The sequence below is a fragment of the Balaenoptera acutorostrata genome, chromosome 15, assembly GCF_949987535.1.
Source record: "Balaenoptera acutorostrata chromosome 15, mBalAcu1.1, whole genome shotgun sequence".
Lineage (NCBI taxonomy): Eukaryota > Metazoa > Chordata > Mammalia > Artiodactyla > Balaenopteridae > Balaenoptera > Balaenoptera acutorostrata.
The window spans coordinates 10,836,915-10,856,972 of NC_080078.1; the positions used below are offsets into that span (position 1 = coordinate 10,836,915).

General features: G+C 44.8%; 1 long non-coding RNA gene across 1 annotated transcript in view; it reads left to right on the forward strand.

Annotated features, from left to right (window-relative positions):
- LOC130704945 (uncharacterized) overlaps window positions 1-20,058 on the forward strand; it is a 276,914-nt gene that overhangs the window by 63,108 nt on the left and 193,748 nt on the right. The window contains exon 2 of the long non-coding RNA XR_009005503.1: window positions 783-875. This is a non-coding gene — a long non-coding RNA (uncharacterized LOC130704945). The remainder of the gene's footprint in view (window positions 1-782; window positions 876-20,058) is intronic.

The window sequence follows — 20,058 nt, forward strand, 5'->3', positions numbered from 1 at the left end:
CACCAGTGTGCATTCGTTTCCCATCACTGTACAGCCCTGCTTTGTCCCACTTGCTGCCCTGCCCTTTGTTGTCAGGCCTCTGCCAGGGAGTTGCAGTGATGGGCAGTGGGCACTGTGGTTGAACCCTGCTTTGGGTCAGGCCCACTTACTAACTGCTCTGTGCTGGGCAAGGGATTTACACATTTTGAGCCTCATGGACAGACTGGGTGTAACAGCACCCACCTTGCAGGATTACTGTGAGTGTTTAAACACAATAAAGTGTGTAAAGCAGAATAATGATTGTGGCTTACCTACCCATTGTCCCAATCTCTTCTGCTTTCTTAGTAACAGAGCCCTATATTTTTAAAGGTAGTTCTTGCTTGGCTAAAAACTCTTTTACTCAATCTCCTTTGCAATGGGATGACCAATCAGATTGAAGCAGAAGCCATTGGGTGGGGATTTGGAAAATCTCCTTGAAGTGCTCTTTTGCCTTCTCCCCCACCTCACATTCTCTTTCTTTCTGTCTGAGATATGGATGTGATGGCTGGAGCTCCTGCAGCCATTTCTGACTATGGGAGTGACCTTGAGGATAAAAGCCACTTTGCTTAGGATACTGGGATAGAAACATTGGAGAAGGCTGGGCATTGATGATTTTTTTGAGCTTCGGTTTCTCATCTGTAGAATAGAAGCAATAAATATAGTGTGAATTACTAGATACTAGGAGTGAAATGCCAAGTACAGCAGCTGACATGGAGCAGGTCCTCAACTAAATGCGGTCTATGCTTTTTTTCCTCTCTCATTAGGTTGTATGGGAACCACAGAAGGTTTTCTCACTTGGATCTATTAACTGCAGGACGGGTGACCTTCACATGGCCACAGCCTGTCATAACAAACTGGTGAGTAAAGCCAAAGATGGCTCTGAGGTTCCGTTCTCTATCTAGTGTGGCCAGAAATCCTTAGAGGCAGCTGCCCGAATACGCTTTCTCCAAAGGCTGATTGTTAATCTCTTCTCCTTGGGAACTCTGCCTTAGCATCCTGCCTTCCTGTGGGGAGGTGTCATTTGCAGGAATTGTTGGTTTGACAATAGACGTGCTAAGATGGGCATCTCTAAATCCCCGTGCCCACAGCCTGGGTCCCCATCACTCAGGCTCCCGGGAGCTTCTTCTCATTCCCTAACCCAAATAGAAAAGGCACTGCAGAGAGAGAGAAATCTTTGATGTAGAAGGCACTTGGACTAATGGCATAATTACTCCACAGAACCATTTGCAAAGTAATTATGGACTATTGTTAGGACGCTCCAGCTTTTTTTTTTTTTTTTTAAGTAATGAGGCTTTGCTTAGAGTAAAGTGATGATGGAAAGGAAAAGCCAATAATATGTGTGTGCATTTAAAGAGGCAAAAAACACCCTCATGCTCCCCCCCTCAAAGCAATCTGCTCCCTTTCCCATCTCCCTAACGCAAAACCAGAAACTCACTCAGAACCCACCATGGACCCCAAGTATGCATCGCTCTGTTCTCTGCCCTGTCCACAACATTTCTGATATTATCATGCAATTTCAAGAAATACTGGCTGTAGAATAATTTGCTGAGAAATGCATTTCTTCTATGGATGGAAGGACCTTGAGGCCATGTTGTTAATGTAATGAAGCCCAGGGGTCTTCTAAGTGCGAAAGTTCTCGAGCAGCTCTCCTCAACACTTCATGCCAGAGCTGGGCTTCCTTCTGGCCCTGGCCCACCTCCTATGATGTCCGCAGGGTCCCGTCCCTCGGCATGGAGCCCGCAGCCTCTGCTCAAGAGGGGCTGCGCTAAGCTAATTGAGATACATATTACAATATTAACTTTTAAAATATCGTATTAGGGGACTTCCTTGGTGGCGCAGTGGTTAAGAATCCGCCTGCCAATGCAGGGGACACGGGTTTGAGCCCTGGTCTGGGAAGATCCCACATGCCGCGGAGCAACTAAACCTGTGGGCCACAACTACTGAGCCTGCGCTCTAGAGCCCACGAGCCACAACTACTGAGCCCGCGTGCCACAACTCCTGAAGCCCGCGTGCCTAGAGCCTGTGCTCTGCAACAAGAGAAGCCACCGCAATGAGAAGCCCGCACACTGCAACAAAGAGTAGCCCCCGCTCGCTGCAACTAGAGAAAGCCCACGCATAGCAACAAAGACCCAATGCAGCCAAATAAATAAATAAATAAATTTTATAAATAAATAAATTTTAAAAAATATCGTATTAGGATATTTAAAATTTAGGATATTTCCATTAGGATAAATGAGGTATGTAGAAAAATTGTAACAGAGCATTAGTCTCTGCCTGCACTTAGCACATCGATTCTGTCCAGATGAGATCTTCAGAGCCCACCCCAGAGACAAAGGGGAGGGGCAGGCTGAGGCTGAGAGCATTCTTTCGAGATGGAAATTCAGTCTGAGGTTGCAGGCAGTGAAGAAGAGGGGAGCGTGGAAGGGCTGAGTGTTGGGTGGAAGGGACTGGATCCATCCAGGTCCTCCCTGATGTCAGTTCCCTGGACCCCAGAGGAAACTGAAGGAATTTTCCAGGTAGCCTGGCACTTAGCCGATAACATCAATTTAAAATAATTATAGCACTGTTGGCTGAGCTTCTAGAGAAGACAAGCCCTTTGTGGGCATTCTCACTTAATACTCATTTCAGTGACAGAGGAACAGGGGCCAGGGAAGGAAGGGATTGTCCCAAGGTCTCCCAGCCTCTCAAAACAGCACTTCTCTCTGGGAAGGAACTTTAAGTCTAGGTTTGCATGACTGAAGTCTGATGCCTTAGTGTCTGGCCCTGAGGTCTTGCTGAGCCTACGGGCCTGGGACGTGCAGGGCAGCCTGCAGATTTCCAGCTAGGGTATCTTAGTCTGTTTGGGCTGCATTAACAGAATATCACAGACTGGATGGTCCATAAACAACAGACATCTATTTCTCACAGTTCTGGAGGCTGAAAGTCTGAGATCAGAGAGGAGCATGGTGGATCAGGTGAACATGGCCAGGTACAGCATCTTCCAGGCTGCAGCCTTTTCCTTGTATCCTCACATGATGGAGGGGGCGAGGGAGCTCTCTGGAGCCTCTTTTATAAGGGCACTAATCCCATTCATGAGGGTTCCACCCTCATGAACTAACCACATTCCAGATACACTCCTAATACCTTCTCACTGGGCATTGGTTTTCCACATATGCATTTTGGGGGGACACAGACAGACATTCAGGCTATAGTACAGGACTTTGTGGGCAACCATCCTTTGGCTCTGTCTGGGTCTGTGTAGCCAGGTGACCTACCAGCCACAGACAAGGACTGTCATCAGAGCAACGTGGTCATTTCCTATGAACACAGAAGGTGCATGTGGACAAGGCCGGAAGCCAATTCAGACCCAGCCACTGGTCATGACCCTTGGGTTACTGGTGAGTTGGCTAAAAGAGGCAGCTATGCCAGCGTCTGATTTCTGGATAGCTGGGACCTTGAGCCAGGTAACCTCTTTAAGATTCAATTTCTCATCTGTAAAATGGGTTAGTAACCCTATCTCATAGGGTTTTGGGGGAATTAATGAAATAATCCACAGAGTACACTTGGCACAGTGCTCACATATATTATGTTTAGAAATATTAGCTGCTATTTAAGTATGATAATAATTATTATTGAGAGCTGAGTCTCTGGAATAAGACCACTTGAGTGGGTCGGCTCTTGGCTCTTCTGTTTATTGGTTGTGTGGTCTTGGGCTAGTGGATACCTCCCAAGGCTCAGTCTCCTTATGTATCAGATGAAGATAATAGATGTACCTAGTTCGGAGAATTAAGAAGATTAAGAGTCCGAATACATTTAATGGTCTCAGCGTAGTGCCTGGCCCATAGTATATTTATTATTTATCTCTGTGTTCAGCTGTGAGTTTATCCATAGGTGGAGGAGGTGGCTGCCTTTTGGTGTCCAGACCTGTATATACAGGTGTCCAGACCTGTATAACGCCTGGCTGGCAGGTGGAAGGACAACGGGTGTACCCTAGATGGACGGGGCTCCCAAGCTGAGGCGTTCACTGTCCACACTGCCTCTCAGGCCAGGCATTGGGGAGCTGGTCTCTTCTGAAGAGACTGACAGCCTGCTTGGGAGCGTGACTGTGGTGTGTGTGTGGGTTCACCACCAGCCCCTTCAGGACAGAGGCGTTGCTTGGTTCACCTTTGTCTCTCCTGTTCAGCTCAGCCCCTGGAACACGATAACAGCTCTGTGAGTTGCTTTGAGTTGCCTATAACACAAGAAACAAAGGTGAACATTCAAGATGGTGTATAATTAAGTCCCACGTTGTATGGTGCACATAATTTGAACAGGAAGAGTCCAGATGACAGGTGGAGCTTTTTGGAGGAGGTGATCTGGACTGAGCCTGCTTTGAAAAAGTCGTTGGGAAATAGGGATGGGGTCTGGGTGGGGCAGCAGTGTGCATCATGGCAGGGGCCTGAGTGACCACAGCGTGGTGCGGGGAGAGCAGAGGGCAGAGTTTCTCTGGTGCAGAATGTGTGTATTAGAGGTTAGAGGGTGATGGAGGGCCTTGAGAAGGCAGCAGGAGTTTGAACTCAATGCAGGGGACTATAGCAAGATGCAGAAAGTGTCAGGTGGATCCGACCTTCTGGGAGTATCTTAGGAGGGTAACCTTGTGGCCGTGTGGGATGAATGGAGAGTGTGGTGTAGGGAGCAGTGACTGGAAACAGCTGCGTTCACTTGAGTACAGGGTTGGGGGGGGGGATGCTGAGCCAGCAATCTAAGGCTCAGCAGAGCCACCCTCGCCTCTGGTCCTGGGGATGATGCCGTCTGCCTTGGGTTGCCAAGTGGTGCAGTCACTTAACCATGACCTGCCAATTAAGTCACCTATTGTGCCGGGTAATGAGTCACTCTCTGAGGTCTTTCTGCAAGCAAATAGAATATTTATCCAGGTCCCGGGGAACCCAGGGACACGTTGGAAAGCAGGAGATGGCTTTGAAGTGGGGTCAAATGAAATCCTTAAGCCTCTGCGTCTACGGACCTGTTCACAAGTCAGAGCCTGTCGATTTTGAAGGCAGAATATTTTTAGTGCAAAGCCTTGAATCAGAGGCCTGCCTGGAGAACGCAGAGCTTTTTATTTTCAGTCTCATTATCAAGGGCATTGTGCACTAGGCAAAGGCACAACAGAGAGGGAAAGTGACTGGCAGGCGGGGGACCTGGAACGAGAAAATGTGTGACCTTGGGGAAGCCAGAATCCACAGGTAAATGACCCCCACGTTAGACTTTCCTGAACAAGGAATTCCATCTTGGAGTCTGCTTCCTGGGAAACCCAACCTGTGACAAGTGGCGATAAAATGCTGAAGCCTGGAGTTAGTTATTTCCTTTCCAGTCCCCAGTTGCTGCATTTGCAAAATGAAAATGGTGCACCAGATGGAGGTTCTCAAAGTGTGGTCCACGGAACCCTGAGGGTGCCCGAAATACTCTCAGGATAAAACTATTTTCACAGTATTATTACTGTTATCTATTTGCCATTTGCACTGATGGTGCCAGAGCAATGGTGCCTTAGCAGTGGCATCAAACCATGCTAATCTCATTGTATCCTTTGCTACCACATACTCGCAGTAAAAAGAAAAAGTCAGTTTCACTTAAGAACGTCCTTGGGACTTCCCTGGTGGTCCAGTGGTAAAGAATCCGCCTTACAATGCAGGGTACGCGGGTTCCACCCCTGGTCAGGGAACTAAGATCCCACATGCCGCGGGGCGACTAAGCCCTCGCGCCACAACTACTGAGCTCGCGCGCCTCAATGAGAGAGCCTGCGTGCCGCAAACTACAGAGCCCATGTGCCCTGGAGCCTGCGTGCCACAGCTAGAGAAGAGAAAACCCGCACGCCACAACCAGAGAGAAGCCCACATGCCTCAACAAAGATCCTGCGTGCTGCAACTAAGACCTGACGCAGCCAAAAAAATTAATTAATTAATTAAATAAAATACGAATTACAACATTTGCTTATGCTTTTTCAACCCTCCCCTCGCCACTGCCTCGGCCCCTGAAACCCCAAAGTAGCCTAAAAAAGTGCAGATTTCTCTCCCCACCCAACCATCAGTTGAAGATCCTTGTCTCAAGTTGTACGGAATATATTTTCCAAGATGGCATCAATAAGATCTCCCATTCCGCATGTTCTTTTAACACTGAAACAATGTAACATAACTCTACCCACTGAGAGGCAAGGTCTATGTCCCCTCCACTGGAATCTGGGTCACCTGTGACTATGGAAAAAGAGGCACTGTGTGACTTTTGCTGCTAGGTCATAACAAGCCATGCAGTTCCCATGTGGTCCTGTTGGGACTTTATTCTTGGAGCCCAGCCACCATGCAGCCAGGAAGCCCAGGCCACAAGGAGAGACCGCGTGTAGGTACTCCAGCCAACAGCTCCAGTTGAGGTCCCCGCCAACAGCCAGCATCAGCTACCAACAAGTTGTGAATGGGCCTTCAGAGCCCCCAGTGGTTTATCAGCTATGCCCCAGACATCATGGAGTAGAGATGAATTGTCCCCACTGAGTCCTGCCCAAATTGCAGGACCACGAGAAAATAAGCGACTGTTGATAAGTCTCTACATTTTGGGGTGGGTTTGTACATAGCAACAGTAACTGGAATCAAAGTCAAAAGAGGGCATTGGCAGATATGGGGAGAGATGTATTTTGGAATAAACTTTCACCCTTTGTCTATTTCACCGCTGACCGCTGTGGTCCACAGTGCAGTTGGGGAGAAACAACCCATGAGATCAAACTTTGGTTAATTTTCCCATTTCCCTTTATCAGTGTCTGTTATTAGTCATATCCATGTAAGGTCTTTTTTTTTTTTTTTTTTTTTTTTTTTAAGGACTTGAGATAAGTCAAGCTACTTATTTGGGCTTCAGCCTCCTCATCTGTCAAAGGAGGAGTTGGACTAAATCTTTCCGCTCTTTTCCAGCTCTGACGTGCCAGTTTCCTCTCTTCATTTTATTTTCCCCATGTTTCTCCTTTTTTCAAATTTAAAAATGAAAATTGTAAGCTCAACAAAATCTCCACGTCTCTGCTAGTATCTAATCCACTTGGGGCAGATAAACTGCAGGAATAGCTTTTTCTGGCTCTGTGAATTTGACAAGTGTGTTTGCATACCGCCTGGCGTTTTTTGTCTGCATTTTCTCACTTTTGGATGCCAGGAGTCCCACTGACAACACAGCATTCCAAGGACAGCAACCATTTGTCCTCTTAATCCTTTCCTTTTTTTTCAACCTCCAAACTGAAATGTTTATGAGTCTTTATATTTCTTAGGATGTTCAATCTAAACAAGGTACAGTTTTTCTTTTCGGGGAAACTGATTGGAGTAGATTCATGCAGATGGGTTAACATGTAATTTAAGAGCTACGTTCAAGGTTTGCACACTGGGAGACTGGCCACTGACAGACCAACAAAGGGCAACTCAGGTGGGTACCGTTAACTCAACCAAAATTTGGAGAAGGAGGGATCCTGTTGTGTCTCTCTACCCCGACTCTGTTGCTTGTTTTACCCCTAGGCATGAATGGGTAGAATCGCTAAATTAGCATAGTCCTTCCAATTTCCAGACTTCAGGAAGCAGAGCCCCTGATCCTGTCCAGTGAGAGTGGCCTGGAATGGAGAATCACTTACCTTCAAGCTGGTAGGCACTTGAAGAAAGAGCTTGAAGGTTGGAGATTAGCAAAACACTCAGCAGCCATAAAGACAGGTTGACTAGAAAATTACAGGGTATTTAAAATAAGTTTTATGTACATTGCATACAAGCTGCCCCTGCTTTCTATTTATTCATTTATTTATTTAATTATTTATGAGGTATAGTGGATGTACAATATTATGTCAGTTTCAATCTGACATTTACATATGTTAGGAAATGTCCCTGTTTTCTTTTTGATATCTAAATATTTGTGAGTGTTTATTAATAAACACTGGCAATGTACATATGTTTTTTAGTGTGGTTGTGCTTACCTGGGAGTTCGAGTGATCTTTTTCTTTAAAAGTGACCCGTCATATATATTTTATATACACATCTGTATCTTTGGTATCTAAGAATCAAAATAAATAGATAATTACAAACATTGATACAGTTTAGACATATATATTCTGGACTGTAGTAATCTGGAAAGAAAAGGTATATTGGAGGTTTGTTGATGCATATATTCTCGGGGACCCTCAGCATAACGCTAATTAAATAGGATTTGAACGTTTTCATTGGCGAATAGAACCCATTTTTGCTTATTATCATAACTAATAAATATGTTTGGTTTTATTTATCATATTATTTCATGCATTCACTCATTCACATTCCATTATTTTGCCTTATGGGTAGTTTTTTTCTTTGCTCTTATTTTCTCTTGTGATAGTTGATGGTTTGCGCAAATATTTAGTTTTAATAAGTTGTTAATTTTACACTTCTCAAAAACATCTTTGGGCTTCCCTGGTGGCGCAGTGGTTAAGAATCCGCCTGCCAATGCAGGGGACACTGGTTCGATCCCTGGTCCGGCCCCCGCTCACCTCAACTAGAGAAGGCCTGCGCATAGCAACAAAGACCCAGCGCAGCGAAAAAATAAATAAATAAAATAAAAATCTTAAAAAAAAAAAAAAACTTTGCTTTTACATTTCCTGTAATTATTAAATGGAAGAATAATGTATGAAACTTGGACTCCTCTTTTTGAAACGAGGAGTGAATGATGTGTCGTAGCTCTCTTCACTCAACTCTCTAGATGTGCCAGTATCACCTTGGGTACATTGTAGGACGCAGGTGCTTATTCACGTTGACTTTTTTTTTTTTTTACAATATATAACTTGTTTTTCAGGCATCCCTGTAGACTTGGACATTCATTTATGTACCATATTTTTGTCAATTATTTAGACAATCATTTTATAACTTTTCAGATGAGTCCTTAGTTTTGATTCATCTGGTAGGTTTAGGGATTATAACTTTGGTTAATGTTTTCAGGAGAAATGAGTCAGTAACAGAATTTTCTGTGGCATTACCTCTCTCAGACTATCTTTCCTTTGTCTTGAACAAAGGCATATACGTGAACAGCATCCGGGCTAGGCAAAGAACTCTTGGGTCACAGAATTCCCCCTTAACATTCTACAGACATTGCTTTGCTTTCTATATTGGCGTTGGTAGGATCTGGGGTTAGCCTTATTTTGGTTCTTTGTAAGTGACCTGTCATTATATTTATTTTTTGCTTAGTTTAGTGGCATTTTCCCTCCAACCTTGATACTGAAAAATGTCACTAAAATATGCACACTTTGTCTCTTTTCATAACTTTCCTTAAAACAGTTGAATCCTTTTGATTTATATGCTCAGATTTTTTTTCAAGCACAGGAAAATTGTCTCCTACTAAATCATTGATTTTTGCTTCCTCCACTTATTCTGCTTTCTTATTTAGGAATACGGCTAATCCAGAGATTAAATATTGGATTTCTAGCCTACTTGCATATTATCTTCTTTCTTATTATATTTATCTTTCTGTGCTTCTTCTCACTCCCACCCCCTCAGTCTTATTGCATTTACCTGGTTAATCATCTCCACCACCAACCTATTTTTTCCCCCATCGTTGATGTTTGCTTTTTAGTGCCTCCAATGTGGATTTTAATTTTGTTACTGTTTTTAGCTTCCTGGCACTCTTCCTGTCTCTGCCAGCTTCTTTTTTATTTGAGCCTACATTTCTGATTTTTCATTTCATCATTCAAAACTTGCTTTATGAGCTTTCTTAATTTTTTAAAAATTAAGAACATAAAACAGGTGTATTCTAAACATTTCTTCTGTTTCCTGTAATCAGTTAATTTCCCAGGTAAGCTTTTCCTCTGTACACCTAGGGCAAAGTTTTCATGTGTGTATTATACAATCTTTTTATAGACCCAATTTTTCCCCTCGGCATATGTATCCTTCCATATATATATATATATAAAATCTGTCTTTGCTCAAGGATATCCTTGAGCAAAGAGAGATGTTTTCCAGGTCAGTGTTTGCTAGCTGATAGAGCATATATATCTCTTTCATCCCCTTCATAGGCTGCCTGCCTTCTGCCAGAATTTCCTTTTTGGATCTCAGGCCAGAGGCAGATTGATGTGACCAGCCCATAGCCACATTTCTGGTTAATGGCAAACATTTACCTAGTACAGCTCTTTACAACTCACAGAATTTCATCTGGTCCCTTAAGCGACAGAAAGTGATTGTATTTCCAGATAATTGAAATAGTCAACAGTTCTTCTGCTACAAGTAAGCTCGGAAAAAAATCTATAGTCCACAGAGTCTGTTGTTCCCAGTTCACATTCATGAAATGAACTTTCACAGACACATCTCACTTTTTGCCTGTGTTGTGTTTTGGGGAGTTTTCTCTGTAAGACAGCATTTCTCAAAGGGTGTTTTGTGGAAAGGGCTAGAAACTCTAAGGGAGAATGATAGAAGAGAACATTCAATTAACTAGATAACTAGTTAATCTGAAAAAGGGTTCAGTGGTCAAATACGTATGGAAATATTGGGTTCATTAATGCTAAATGGGCTTATTTACTGCAGTAAGTTGTTCTGAACCCCCTTGGTCAAAGTGGAGAAACCAAACTTGTGAAAGGGAAATACATCACAAGGACATGGGGTATTTCACAGCACTCAGGATGGCAATACAGTGGGCTTCCAAAAGTCCTTAACCTGCACTCAAAAGCTCACAGACTCTGTCTCCCATCTCTGCTCCTTAGTGGGCATTCTTCCCCCTCTTCCCCTCACATCCTAGCTTCCTTCTCCTCTCTAGTCATCACGGTGGGAAATGTGCTTATGACAGGTTTCAGAGCTTTGTATCTTACAGCTTCGAACACTAGAAAAACACTGACTTCTCAGTTTCCTTCCAGAATTTCCAAGAAATAAAACTGGCCTAACTTGAATCAATCATCCATCCTGGGAACAATCAAATGTGGCTAGTAGGTGGGGTCTGGGAAAGAAACTGTGATTGCCTAAGCTTAGGTCAGGTGCTTACTTTTGGACCAATCAACTGCAGCCAAGAGTGCAGCTGATCACACGGAACAAAATGGCTGCTCCCTGAGTAGCTACGTGAAGGGGAGAAATGGGGGAGGAAAAGCACTTTCCAGAAGAGCCAAGGGGACCGGAGAGACAAAGGAGTGTGCCCGTTATACAGAGTAAATGTGACATGGATTTCCAAAAAGGGAGCCTGTTATGTGCAGCTTTTCCCCAGATATTTTTACCACAGGTGTTTATTTTGGAGGTGCATCTTGGGAATTGGCATTGTGAGGAATGCCTTTTGGAGGTGATGTTGTAAAGGACATGGAAGGAGAGGTAGAGAAGGTAGTGGGGTGGGCATGGGGAAGTGGAGGCTAGCTAAGGGAGCAGATCTTACACTAGAGAGGGACTCACTGCCTTGGTTTCTGGCTGGTGGCTTGGGCTCTGGGTCTCTGAAGTAGGAGTTCACAGTAGTGGTGATGGTTGTAGGGTAGAACCTTCCGCCACCTCCCACCTGCCTTGCCATATTGTTGCTCCAAAGCAACAGCTCTACCCTGGAAGGACCTATTTGTGTTTCTAAAACTCCAGTTTCTTTAGCAGATCTCTTCCATTTGGAGACAAGATTCCAGGACCTTCCCTCCAGGATCCACACGTCTGGTTGCAGCTTTTGGCTGTAAATTATGTCTTTCTCATTGGCCCACTGTATAGTAGAAACAGTTTTTAATCATCCGATTTACTGTGCAGATATATGCCTTTTGTTAATGATGAGATTTATTGCGATAAAATTTATGCGCTCCATTGTCCTTTCTAATAAGGCAAAGTAGATAGTGCAACTCTAGTTAAATGTGCTTTGTGTGAGTTAAGTCAGGGATTTCAGCTGAACTGTAGTTGACTGATGTCTGTGCTCATGGAAAAGCAGGCTTTCTTCTACTTTCAGCAAAGCCCTTAATGGTAAACTTGATCATCTGAAAGAGCTAAGGGCAGCTTGCTGAGGGGAGATAACCAGGAAGCCCATAGACCAGGGAGTTTCAAGCTTCTTTCCAGTTATATACTTTTTCAGGCTGAAATCTCCCCAGGAGAGACAAAGAACTGAGATATTCTAGTTAAAGAAGTCCTTCCATTGACCTTGGCAAATCTGCCAGCAATGTGGCCCTGGGCAGGGCTCCCAAGAAGCCCCCTGGATTTGGCCAAGCATAGTTTGAAAGCCACCGCTGGTTATGAAAGACCTTAGGGCAGGACCTGGCTCAGATTGTGCTCAGAAGATGCTCAATCAAAAGGAGCTCCCCTTCTCTTGCTCTGACATTAAACTCCTTACTCAGAACTGTCACAGCAGCATTTTACGGTTTCTTTCTGGAACTCTTATTACTCCTTACTTGTATCATATAATAATTCAGATATATGACTTACCTCCTTATATCTGCTTACTAGTCTGTAATGTACTTGAAGGAAGGGTTCATTAGATCCCCAGATATCCAGTCAGCATCCACATTTCCATGATTATTTAAGTGTGTGTGTGTGTGTGTGTGTGTGTGTGTGTTAGTTTGTTTGAATCAGGATTTAATCAAAGCCCACCCATTACATTTAGTATTTTGGTCTACAGTTTCTCCCGCCTTCTTTTTGTTTTTCTTGCAATTTACTTGTTGAAGAAAAATGGATCATCCAAGCTATGTAATTTCTCACATTGTGGTTTTTGCAGTTTGCATGATTTAGCATAACATTTAAACAGAATTTAATAAGAATTTTCAACAGAGATACACATTTATTTCCCTAGAGTGTATCATCCAGACTCCTAGGTCTGTGGCATTGGGCCCCTTCATTGGTGTGCTCTCCAGCGGGGCTCACACACCTCTCTGCTTGAGGGTCCTTTACTCTAGCTAGGCCAGCCTGCTTGTCATCCTGGTGTAGCACCACCTCCTTCACAAAATCACAGATGGTTAAGGCGCAAAGGACCTAGAGTCAATCTCATATCCATGATTCCCATCCAACTGGAGTGTCCTCCCTTTCACTGCCTCTCATACATATTCATCACCTTCTTAAAGACCAGGCTCAGATGCACCTGGGAACTCAGTATGATAGAGTGGGAAGAAAGCCTGGACTTTGGAGCTAGAAATATTGGAGTCAGACTCTTGGGTTGGCTACTCCCCAATATCTTCTGATTTTTTTTTTAATAGTTTCTTTTGAGGGCTGGTCTTTCTTTTTTGGGGGGGGGGGGCGCTGTGCTACACAGCATGCGGGATCTTAGTTCCCTGACCAGGGATTGAACCTGCGCCCCCTGCATTGGAAGTGCGGAGTCTTAACCACTGGACCTCCAGGGAAGTCCTGAAGATCTTCTGATCTTGTACAAGTTATTGAACCTCTCTGAGCTTTAGTGTTTTCATCTATTTAATGGGAATGTTGCAAGGATTGAACAAGGCAGAATGAAGCAAAACAAGACATTCTTCCCATTGCTTAGGCCAAAAGCATTCGAGTTACTCTTTGCTTCTCTCTCTCACACACATCCTGTACTAGAAAAAGCCCATAAAGAGAAGCTCAGTGTTGTATGGTCTCCTCTTTGAGCCTTTTTAAATATAGGAAATCCTTAAATAACAGGAATAGCTAACATCTATTGATCAGGTCCTCTCCATCAGGCAGTGTACAAAGGCCTTATATCTAATAACTCATTTGGCCTTGGAACAATCCTAGGAGGTATTATTATCATCACTCCTATTTTTACAGATGAGGAAACCGAGGCCCAGAAAAATTAAGTAACTTGCCCAAGGTTGCACAGCTGGTAAGTGGTAGCATCTGGATTTGAACCCAGGTGGTCAGGTTCCAGGGGCTTCTTAACCCTGGCTGTGCAACCAAATCCTCTGGGAGCTATTACAACATTGAAAGCCAGATCTCACCCCACATCAAGAGAATCAGAGTCTCTGGGAGTTGGATCCAGATGGGGATACCTCTTAAAGGCTCCTAGAGGATTCTAGTGGGCATCTAGGATTGAGAACGACTGACTAGTTATGTGTTGTATGTCTGTTGATATAATGTAACTGCAAGTGAGACCCATGTCCATGATTATTATTAATTATATCTGTGCACCCTCAGGTCTCTCCTCTTGAGTGTCCTTGGGTGTTACCTCCCCTCTGTGGAGTTAGGTTGGGGGTCTAAGTCCCCTCAAACCTAACATCCCAGGCGTCTGTGAGTCAGGGAAGCTCACAATCTCATCAAGTGACCTGGGAGTCAGAGGCAAGGATGAAGGGGAACCAGGCTGGCCGCTTTGTTGGTGGTAGCAGGAAGACTCTTCAAAAGCCTTGGCAGGGCTTGTCATAGCCCAAGTGAAATTACATGCGTGTGTCAGTCACAGTTATGTACTGCTCAGGCCAGTTGAGGTGAAAAATGTGCAGGCTCTGAACCATCGGAGGAATGCTTCATCAGCTGTCAGCCGCCGAACACAGTCACGATCAGATTCACAGTGACCCTTAGATGTTGACAGTCACTACAGGCCCTCGCCCATCTGGGAGACTGACAGCACTGTCTTGTCAGTTTGTCACATCGAATGACAGCCTCTCCAGATTTGGTTCTGCGTGGACAAGAGAAGCTGTCACAGAAACCTTGTCGACTCAATGAGCCAGCGGCACCTCACCCGTCATGCGGCGTGAATAAGGAGGACAGGGCAATTAGGTGCTCTCCAGCGTTAACATAAGAAAGTTGACAAATTAAAGCTTGTCGGTGTCCTGAAAGCCACTCAGTGATCATACGATTTTGGACGTGGACATACAAAGGCAGGAATCTGCAGTGTTCGTTGTGGATCCTGTATTCCAGTGTCTCCTTCTTTCAGTTCATCAAACCTACCTCAGTCAAGCAGGACCACTGGAAGAAGCACCAGGGTCTCCTCAGCCTCACACAGCTTCTGCCAGTTGTCAGTTGCACCAGGTGGAGAAAGAAAAGGTGTTGAGTTTGGATGCCAGCGTTTGTCTTAACTAGGCCTCCTCAAGCTTATTTCACTGCATGAAAATGAAATGGAATGAAAAGGAATAATCAGAATCCATTCCACAGAGTGGGATTAAGTTTTGTTTGTGAAACTTTTATTTCAGTTACGTAAATGCATAAATCTTTGGGTGTCCTGGGTCAGGAGGTAGAGTGTGTTTTTTACTGGGGGTAATTGTCAAGAAAATTTTAAAACCACTGTCTTAAGGAATCCAGGGGTAAAGGAAAGAGTCCTACCGATCTGTTCAGTTGGGCAGATAGAAATAACCTCAACTCTGAATTTTTACCATGTGCCAGGCGCTGGTCTAAGCACTTGAGAGGTATTAAGTCATTTAATTCTCACAACAACCCTATGAAGCAGACACCATATTACTAAACCCATGTTACAGTTGAGGAAATAGAGGCATGGTAGATTAAGAACCATGGGAGGTAGAATAGTAGCCCCCAGAGGTGTCCATGTCCTAATGCCCCAAACCTGGGAATGTTACCTTGCATGGCAAAATGACTGCAGATGTGATTAAGTTAAGGCTCTTGAGATGAGGAGATTATTTTGGATTACGTAGGTGGGCCCAATGTAATCCTGTGGATCCTTAAAAGATGGTAGAGGGAGGCAGAAGGTCAACGTCCGAGAGAGATCTGAAGTTGCTACACTGCTGACTTTGAAGATGGGGGAAGGGGCCATGAGCCAAGAAATGTAGCAATCTCCCTTTGGTCTCTACCTCCCTCCATTTTGACTTTGTGCCCTCCACCTCTCTTCCAAGTCCATAACCTTCTTTGAGACCTGGCTTAAAGCCCACTTCTTCCAGCAGGTCTTCCTTGATTAATTTCACTTCAGCAGTAGTATGAAATGGGTATGTCAACTTAGACTTCCATTAGCCGTATATGAGCGTGTCCACTTGACCCCACCCTGAACAACACAGTGTATTCTTATTTCAAAATTCTTTGTGGCACCTTTTAAGGCAGAGCTGATGCACATCTGCTGAAATAAATCAACATTCTTGTCTTCGCTAACTTAATTAACAAGTCCATGTGTCTATGTTTGAACATACATACAACCTCTCCGATGAAAATTTTGTGTGTATATGAGCTAAGAAACACTGAGAAATGATTAGCTTTCTTTTTCCTCTTCTTCTTCATGCTGAGATCTGTTGAATTTCAATGAGTGTTCTATCTAATACGCAGGAACCAGAATTTGCAAGACTAGAAATATAGAGAAATGAAAAGGAACAATTTATTAATATATGAAGACATAGATTTTTGTGAAATGAAAAGACATATAAACTGTTTATATTTTATTATGTGTTCCAGGTAGCTAAGATTTTGTAAAAATTAATTATCATCAATATGTTTTTAGTAAAAATTAAGTGTTATATGGCTCCATGGTTATACGATTCCACACTTGGGGTATGTCATAAATTCTTGAGAATAGAGTCATAGCTGTCTATCTTGTAATTTGGATATCTATTTGGCAAACCTGTGTTTGCATTCAGTTATAAGATGATTCCATCAGATCAAAACTGATCCAGCAGCAAGGCTTCAGCTCTCCCTGTCCTGTTCTCTAAAATGATACAAGATCAGGAGTCAGAGGGGTTGGGCTCCTCTCCCAGAGACTTTAGGAGAAGAACAGGACCTCTCTGGACCTCCATTTCCTCATCTGCAAAGATCAAGGTATTGCTTTATGTGGCCTCTAAGGTTTGTTCCATTGCAAAATTCCATGTCCCTGTGATTCTGGTCACAATGCTGATCCAGTCATGCATGCAAAGTGCTGAATATTTAAATAATTGCTCACAGGTTGAACATTTCATCACTGTCAAGAGCCCAGAACTGCATGGAGGGGCAGCGCTTACTTCTCTAGTTTCATGCTGAACGTCATTATACTTGAAATGATAAAGGAGGTGGGTGTCCTCCTTTGCCAGGGCTTGTCCTTGTGCTGTGCATGCTCTGCATGTAAGGGCTGCTTACCTGTCTCACCCAAATAGGTCCAGACCCCACTTGCCCATGACCCTGTGTTGGTCATCTGGTCTACCTGGTCTGAACCAGCCCCATTCACGCTCCATCTCAGGCACAGCCATGCCTCACTTATTGTTTCTTTATACTCCCTTGGGGAGTGTTTACACCAAGATGATAAAGAGGCAACCACAAGGGTTATTTGTGAAGAACTGTGATCTCTAACCCATCCCCCACACCACATATTCACATACCCACTCAAATATATATATTCAACTTCATCTTTTTTTTTTTTTAAAGAGCCACGAGAGTTGCAGACTATGCTGTCAGACACACTTCAGTTCAAATTTTGGTTTCTACATTTTCATTTGTGTGACTTTGGACAAATCCTTTAACCTTGCTGTGCCTTGGTTACTTTATCTGTACAATGGGATGATGATAGATGATGCTCATTAAGCTGTTGTAGGGATACCAGGAGAGAATGTGGGAGGCTTGGTGCTCACACTGAGTGGGCACGCCGTAAATACTAGCTCTTATTGTGTCTGGATAAACTATGAAACCCTGTACATCTCTCCCTTTTCTAAGTAGCCTCTGTGCCATTTCATTTAATTTTCTCCAGCTACAAAATTACAGACTGAAGGCTGGTGGGCCATTCTCCTCCCCAGACACCACTCAGCTCTCCTGATGTGCTGGCTGGTCAGGAGTTTGGGAGGTCCAGGCTCCAGCAAGGGGTGAGTGTTGGTGGCCCACGGTGACTTCTAAGTTTGCTCATCTGACTTTAGTGCTAGAATAGAATGATCTAAGTTTTCAGGTCAATTCCAGAAAAGCCTCATGGAAGTTCTGATGGACTGGCCAGAGCTCCAGGGACTCTGCTTCTCCCTCTCTAGCTTGAATAGTCATGACTCCTCATCCAGGGGCTGTGGTGGGGAAGGCTATGCACAAGCAGTGTGGCCTTTGCCGGTGCGGACCTGCCCAGCTGACAGTGGGTGAACCTGGTGGGACTGTCCTGTGTTTTCACCACACTCAGCCCCTGGGGATAAGGACTTTCTCTGAAGCCTTGAGGGGAACTTAGGGACAGGCTTCTCCCTCAATATGCAGACCAGTGGTTCTCACACTTCAGAGTGCCTCAGAATGACCTGGAGGGCTTGTGAAAACGCTGATTGCCAGGCCCCACACCCAGAGTTTCTGATTCAGTTGTTCTGAGCAGGACCTGAGAATCTGCACTTTTTAAACGTTCCCAGGTGATACTGATGCCGCTGTTTGGGGGACCAGTCTTTGAGAACCTCTGATCAAGACCACGATAAGCGTAGCCTCCAGGCCATCAGACAGTTTCACAGACTGATCCCTACCCTTGCAAGCGTATATCTGCCCCGTGAACCAAGGCCTTGCTCCTATGAATTAATGGCTTCCAACTGGGAGGAATCTACGACCTGCAATCCATGCCTGTTAATGAGCTGCTTGGGAGAGCGAACAAGCTGAGACATTGGTGCCCTCTGTCACCATGTCATTGTTACAGTGGGAGAGGTGACATGATTGATGGAAAGGTGCCAACAGACACAGTTAGAGGACGTGCTATTTCTTTAATGGCAAAGACTGTGAGAACTTATGGAGACACTTACCTAAAGCGGGAGACAACATAGCAAGCGCCCAGGTGGTGGCTTGAACCTCCCAGCCGCCCAGCCCCCAAGAAGACACGCAGCCGCTGCTGATGCGAAGATTTTACGAGGCACAAGAAGTTTGCCTTTGCCTGACCGGCTCGGAGAGGTTTCCGTCCCGTGTTGGCACAGCTTCCCCATGTGCACATTTTGGTGGTTCTGGCCGAGCGCCTGCCTGTTCAGCTGGCGCAGAAATGGATACAAAGCATTGCCAGCACCTTCCTGTGAGGTGGGTGAGTGGAAGGTCAACCTTCTTGACGGGACATGCCTCCGTGGGTCCACCCTGGTCCTTTCCCCTTGTCTGAAGTGTCTGCTGGCTCCGGGGCCCTCCTGCCTCGTTGTCTATGTTGACACCTTCCCCAGGAAAATCTGCTTTTAGATGATCCGAGCTTTCCATGGGAAGGAGCTAATAAAGGGTGGGGAGGGGCCAGATGTGCCCCCTTACACATTGCATTCTTCTGCACAGATAATAAGTTAGGGCAGGACTTTTATTTTCTATATGGGCACAGGTAGAAACTGGAGGATGGAGAGAAAAAGACAGGAAGAGAGAGAGAGAAAGAGAGAAAGAGAGAGAGAGAGAAACCCCTATTGTTCTGAGTCTCCTTCCCCAAACCAGCTGCATCAGGAAGCCCCTGACTCTGTGATGCTGGGAGGAATGCCTCCTCCCAGTGGCAGCAGCCATCTGGTCCCGGGAGGATTGACCTGCCTCTGCCCCGGGGCTTTCTTCTTTTGGAGGCCAGTCCTGGCCGTCATTAGTCAGGCCTTGCAGGCACCGTTCGTCTCCCATAGTTCCTTTAACTCTTTCCTCGCTTCCTTCACCCGGATCCAAAGCGGTGGCCTCTGCATCCATCAACTGGGCCAGCGCAAGAGTATCGTACTTTGTGTTCCCATCTGAGCTCAGAAGGTTATTTAAGCCTCGTGCCTGGATTTTGGGAGGATACTCACAGGCCTGGAAGGTAGTGAAGGACGGTGAAGGGAGGGCTCTTTTGTATCAGAGTTGACCTTGGGTTTGCAACGAGTTCTTAGATACAGTGTTGTAAGTACGATTTTTAAGAGAAAAAATTGCTAAATTGAATTTCATCAAAATTAAAATCTTTGGGTCTTTCAAAAATGCTAAGAGAATGAAAAGATAAGCCACAGACTGGAGAAGATGTATCACCAAATCACCCTTTATTAGCTCCTTCCCATGGAAAGCTCGGATCATCTAAAAGCAGATTTTCCAGGGGAAGGTGTCAACATGGACACCGAGGCAGGAGGGGCCCGGAGCCAGCAGACACTTCAGACAAGGGGAAAGGACCAGGGTGGATCCACGGAGGCATGTTCTGTCAGAAAAGTTGACCTTCAACTCACCCATCTCATAGGAATGTGCTGGCAATGCTTTGTATCCATTTCTGCACCAGCTGAACAGGCAGGCACTTAGCCAGAATCACCAAATTGTGTCCAGAATAGACATTGGATCAGAGAAGATGTATGGATGGCAAATAAGCACATGAAAAGATGCTCAACATCATTTGTCACTAAGGAAATGCAAATTAAAA